Raw genomic sequence first — 5606 nt, forward strand, 5'->3', positions numbered from 1 at the left:
TATACTTAGATTTTCAGAAAACCTTTGAGAAGGTCTCTCCCCAAAGGCTCTGAAGCAAAATGGGATAAGATGGAAGGTCCTCTCTGGGATAGGTAACTGGTTCAAAGACAAGAACGAAAGGGTCTGATTTTCAGAATGGAGAGAGGTAAATAGTGGTGTCCCCCTGGGGTCTGTACTGGGATCAGCACTGTTCAACATAGTCCTAAGTGATCTGGAAAAAGGGGTAAACAGTGAGGTGGCAACATTTGCAGATGATACAAACCAACTCAAGTTAGTTACGTCCAAAAGAGAGTGCAAAGTGTGACAAAGGGATCTCACCAAACTGAGTGACTGGGCAGCAAAAAGGCAGATGAAATTCAATGTAGATCAATGCAAAGTAATGCACATGGGAAAACATGATCCCAATTCTACATCTAAACTGATGGGGTCTAAATTAGCTCTTACAACTTAAGAAAGAGATCTTGGAGTCACTGTGGATACTTCTCTGAAAACATCTACTCAATGTGCATCGGCAGTCAAAAAAGCCAACAAAATGTCGGGAAGTCCTTAGGAAAGGGATGGCTAACGAGACAGAAATATAATATTGCCTGTGTATAAATCTGTGGTATGCCCACATCTTGAATACTGGAGCTGGACCCCCATCTCAAAAAGATATATCAGAATTGGGAAAGGTACAGAAAAGGGCAACCAAAATGATTGGGGTGTGGAACAGTTGCCATGTGAGGTGAGATTAATAAGACTGAGGGGAGTTTTCAACTTGGAAAAGAGATGACTAAGGGGGGGCTAGGATAGAGGTCTATCAAATGACGACGGGTTTGGAGAAAGTAAATAAGGAACTATCAAAGGGGTAGCCGTGTTAGTCTGGATCTGTAAGGAAGTGCTATTTACTCCTCATAACACAAGAATTAGGGGTCACTAAATGAAAGGAGTAGGCAGCAGGTTTAAAACAAACCAAAGGAAGAATTTCTTCACCCAACACATAGTCAACCTGGGGAAACGTTGCCAGAGGATGTTGTGAGGGCCAAGACTGTAACAGGGTCCACCAAAGAACTAGATAAGTTGATGGAGGACAGGTCCATCATTGGCCTATTAGCCAGGATGGGCAGGGATACAAAACCATGCTCTTGAAGTGTCCCTAGCCTCTGTTTGCCGGAAGCTGGGAATGAGCGACAGGGGATGGATCGCTTGATGATTCCCTGTTCTGTCGATTCCCTCGCGGGCACCTTGCATTGGCCACTGTGGGAGGATAGGATTCTGGGCTGGCTGGACCATTGGTCTGATCCAGTATGGCTGTTCTTATGACCAATAGAGGGCAGTCCCCACCAGCAATATTTATATTTGGTGAACTGAAAGGCTTTCAGTTCACCTAACTTTCCAAAGCTGACCCAAAGGTTTAGTAAAAGTGTTTTGGAGAAAAACACTAAACAGAACAATGCGAATGAAAACTGGGAGGTATTGTTTAAGGAGCTTGTTAGATTGGGCATAAGCCACATTGCCTAATTAGCTGAGCTTGCAATGGCCTTTCACTCAACTCGCTGACATTTCTCTGTCTGCAAATGTGGTACCTGTTTTAAAACCTAGATCCAATCAATTACAACACGTCAGGGAAGATTCTAGGCATCAATGATCTGATCATTGGGTTGATGGCAATAAACAAGAGATTCCCATAAGGCTCCCTCTTCCCAAGAGCCACCCTCATCCTCTCTCCCCTTTCTTCTCCTGCATCCTCTGCAAACTTTTAAAGTGATGGCCTTCGCTCATGGGGATGTTGCCTAGTGGTCAGGGTTTCAGTCCTTTGGGGTGGGGGGAAGGGCACAGAAGATGGTGGGGGAGCCCAGGGCCTCCCATGGGCTCTGACCCAGGCCACTCTGAGGGCAACACTGCCTACCACCCCGCTATTGTCCAAAGTTCACAATTTATCACAGGAAGCTCTGCGGGTGTCAGCTCACTGCTTGGCACCTCTTCACAGCTCGGTATGGCATGGCAACTCTCTTCTTATAGACTCATAGACTTTAAGGTCAGAAGGGACCATTATGATCATCTAGTCTGACCTCCTGCAAGATGCAGGCCACAGAATCTCACCCATCCACTTCTATAACACACCCCTAACCTGTGTCTGAGTTATTGATGTCCCCAAATTGCGGTTTGAAGACCTCAAGCTGCAGAGAATCCTCCAACAAGCGACCCGTGCCCCACGCTGCAGAGGAAGGCGAAAAACCTCCAGGGCCTTTGCCAATCTGCCCTGGAGGAAAATTCCTTCCCGACCCCAAATATGGTGATCAGTTAAACCCTGAGCATGTGGGCAAGACTCACCAGCCAACACCCAGGAAAGAATTCTCTGTAATAACTCAGATCCCAACCCATCTAACATCCCATCACAAACCATTGGGCATACTTACCTGCTGATAATCAAAGATCCATTATTTGCCAAAATTAGGCTATCCCATCATACCATCCCCTCCATAAATTTATCAAGCTTAGTCTTGAAGCCAGATATGTCTTTTGCCCCCACTGCTCTCCTTGGAAGGCTGTTCCAGAACTTCACTCCTCTAATGGTTAGAAACCTTCATCTAATTTCAAGTCTAAACTTCCTAGTGTCCAGTTTATATCCATTTGTTCTTGTGTCCACATTGGTATTAAGCTTAAATAATTCCTCTCCCTCCCTAATATTAATCCCTCTGATATATTTATAAAGAGCCATCATATCCCCCCTCAGACTTCTTTTGGTTAGGCTAAACAAGCCAACCCCTTTCAGTCTCCTTTCATAAGCCAGGTTTTCCATTCCTCGGATCATCCTAGTAGCCCGTCTCTGAATGTGTTCCAGTTTGAATTTTTCCTTCTTAAGCATGGGAGATCAGAATTCCAGGAGTGGGTGGGTGGGGTCTTTTGGCCTGCAAGGTGCAGCAGGTCGGACTAGATGATCACACTGGTCCCTTCTGACCTTAAAGGCTCTGAGTCTAAAAGGGAGAGGGAAGTAAAGGAAATTAAAAAATAAAAATAAACCAAGCATTGTAATACCAGGATGACTCCAACTGCTCATTATGTAGTCCCACCCCTTTCTTCCTCCACTGGGTGTTTAATGACCTGTTGAGATTTGGGACACTGATTCTCTTATTCCATTGATAAACTGAAACAATGTGAGTGAAATTAAACCAATTCCCAGTGGAGGAATCATCACATCATTGCATTGGCTGGGAATCGAACCCAGGTCAACTGCTTGGAAGGCAGCTATGCTCACCACTATAGCACCAATGCAGCTGGTGAAAGTCTCTGATTTTTCACACTTGGTGATTGGTCACCTTACTTCTCAGCAAGAGGCAAATGTCTCTGTGGTCTCTGCCATTCATCGTGGGGAGTTTCCCCACTGATAACAATTCTTGCTGGGTTGGGGATGGGAGAGAGAAGAGGCCTTTATTCTGTTTCATTCCTCTCCATTTTCTGTTCCTCCCGCTCCCTTCCAGGGTCCTCCCTTCCATTTCAGACTGTGCAGTGACACCCTCCCCACACCCAGGACTCTGGAGCCTCTGGAGCAGCACGATCCCATGAGATCCTCAGTGACCAAGGGTCTTTTCCAACTTCCAGGAGACCCAGCTTGAGTCTAAGGGAAGCTCTGTTCCTTCCTGGGGATCCTCTCTCCCTTCATGGAGATCAAGAGCATGAAGCCTCTGCCTTGCCTCCTGGGTCTGAATTAATGTCCCATTTCCCACTATGTGCTCGAAAGAAACAAATGTTTCTAACCCAGGTGAGCGGCGTTAATTCACCTGGAATCCTTCACCCACATTCCTTAGGAGATACAGACTCTCTGTGACACAGACTGACTGGGGTTCATCTCTGCATGTCCCCAATGGGGAAGGAAAGACACTGAGGGGGAAGGAAGAAGATGGACAGAAGGAGTCAAATGGGGCTAGACCAGAATAGGACATTTTCTGCCTGTTAAAATGTACTAGACTCTAATTGCTTAAAACAAAACAAAAACCCACCAGCTTCTGTTTGAACCATCAGCTTTTCACAGAGCAGCCAAAGTGGTGAAGCACAGACACACATAACCACCTACAGCCCAAGTTTGTCTAAGAAGCACCTATAGTGGCTCATGCAGGGGGAAATACAGCTGTGGGTGTGAGTTCAGGCCTCACCCAGAGCACTGGTTTTCATTAGCCACGGAGCTTCCCCTACTTGCTTTGCCCAATTCACATGGAAAGTGCCATAGGAGGGTGATGAGAATAAATTCTAAACTCTGAAATGCGGAGGTTGGCCCAGAGATTGGGATAAGGGGTTTGAAGAGAAAAAGCTCTAAGAGTATAAAACCAGACAGTCTCCAGGGGCAGGTTTGGTACAACGCCTCAACAGGGAGCCATTCGGGGGAGGGGGTTTCACTCCCTCTGTTAAATGTCCTGAGAGGTATTTTAAGGTGAAGATAACGCCATGGCTAACAGGTGACTGGCACGTCCTGGGTTAAAGAAAGGGACCTGGGTTAATAGTCTGAAGATTTGCGTTACCGTCACTGTCTGACCCCCCTTCAGTGCGGAGCAGGTGTGTACGTTGCTGTGTGGAACGCACAGACTCCTGCAGAGCAGGGGCAGCTGTTTCCATGGCAGAGAGCCTGGCACTTAGGAGACTTTCTACACTTGCTGTTTTGAAGCAATTCAGTAAAATAACAGTGGAGCTACAATGTCTGGTCCAAAATTTCAGTCGCCCCTGGTGCAAAAACGCTATTTTAGGATCTAAATCGGAGGCTCCCGGCACTAGGACACCTGACCAGAGAGCTCAGTGGGGGCATAACAGCTGCTGACTCTGAGGGTCCCGGGCTAAATCCACTTGCAGGGGGAAGCGTGTTGATTTAATTGATGGCTAATGAGCACCAGCTACCAGGGGAGAAGCCCTGAGAGTCGCTGCCACTCCAGCTGCTGCCACACAGAGGGGAGCCTCAGGGGACCAGTTGCTGCTCCGGCCACCCCAGAAGTGCTGCCGCGGGCCACCGAGCTGCGGCTGCTCCTGCTGCTCTCAGAACCGCTGGTCAAGTGTTCCCCAGGGCCAGCTGCATTGGCCGCTGTTTGGGCGGTCCCTGGAGCCAGTTGATTGAGTGGCCCTGGAGTCAGCCACTGTGGCCACTGCAGAAGTCACGGAGGTTGCAGGAAGTCACAGAATCCATCACTTCCACCACCTCCGTGACAGACACGGAGACAAACCCCTCCCTGCTGTGACTGCAGTTCCTGGAAGGAAAGAGAAGAACAGAAAGTGACGAGAGAAGAAAAAAGAGAGATTCCCTGTCACCTCTCTCCCTGCTGCCTCCCCCCTTGTATTCTGTAACCCCATCTCACTGGGTTCCCTGTGCTGGTGCCATGGGGGTGACACTAGAGTTCTGGGGATTTGGGGGGGCTCTTCATTTCTCAACATTTCACACAAATTTGTCTTTGGGCTGAAATTTCTCCTGTTAGGCCTCTCAGTCAGAGCTGTACCCCACCCTGTTTGCGGGGGGTGGGGGTGGGGGAAGAGGGGAGATGTAAATTGCAGAGTAGGCAGAGAAGTCGCCCATAAAGGGTCATATTGATCTGGTGACTGGTTCTGACCGGGGTCACACGTCCTCTGACACAGGCTCATGTGCAGAA

The 5606-nt window shown here is 48.1% G+C and overlaps 1 non-coding gene across 1 annotated transcript; it reads right to left on the reverse strand.

Annotated features, from left to right (window-relative positions):
- Window positions 1-3183: 3183 nt before the first annotated feature.
- TRNAG-UCC lies at window positions 3184-3255 on the reverse strand. The gene has a single exon. It is a non-coding gene; the product is annotated as a tRNA-Gly (tRNA).
- Window positions 3256-5606: the final 2351 nt, after the last annotated feature.

This window comes from Mauremys mutica, unplaced genomic scaffold (assembly GCF_020497125.1).
Source record: "Mauremys mutica isolate MM-2020 ecotype Southern unplaced genomic scaffold, ASM2049712v1 Super-Scaffold_100033, whole genome shotgun sequence".
In the NCBI taxonomy this organism is placed as follows: domain Eukaryota; kingdom Metazoa; phylum Chordata; order Testudines; family Geoemydidae; genus Mauremys; species Mauremys mutica.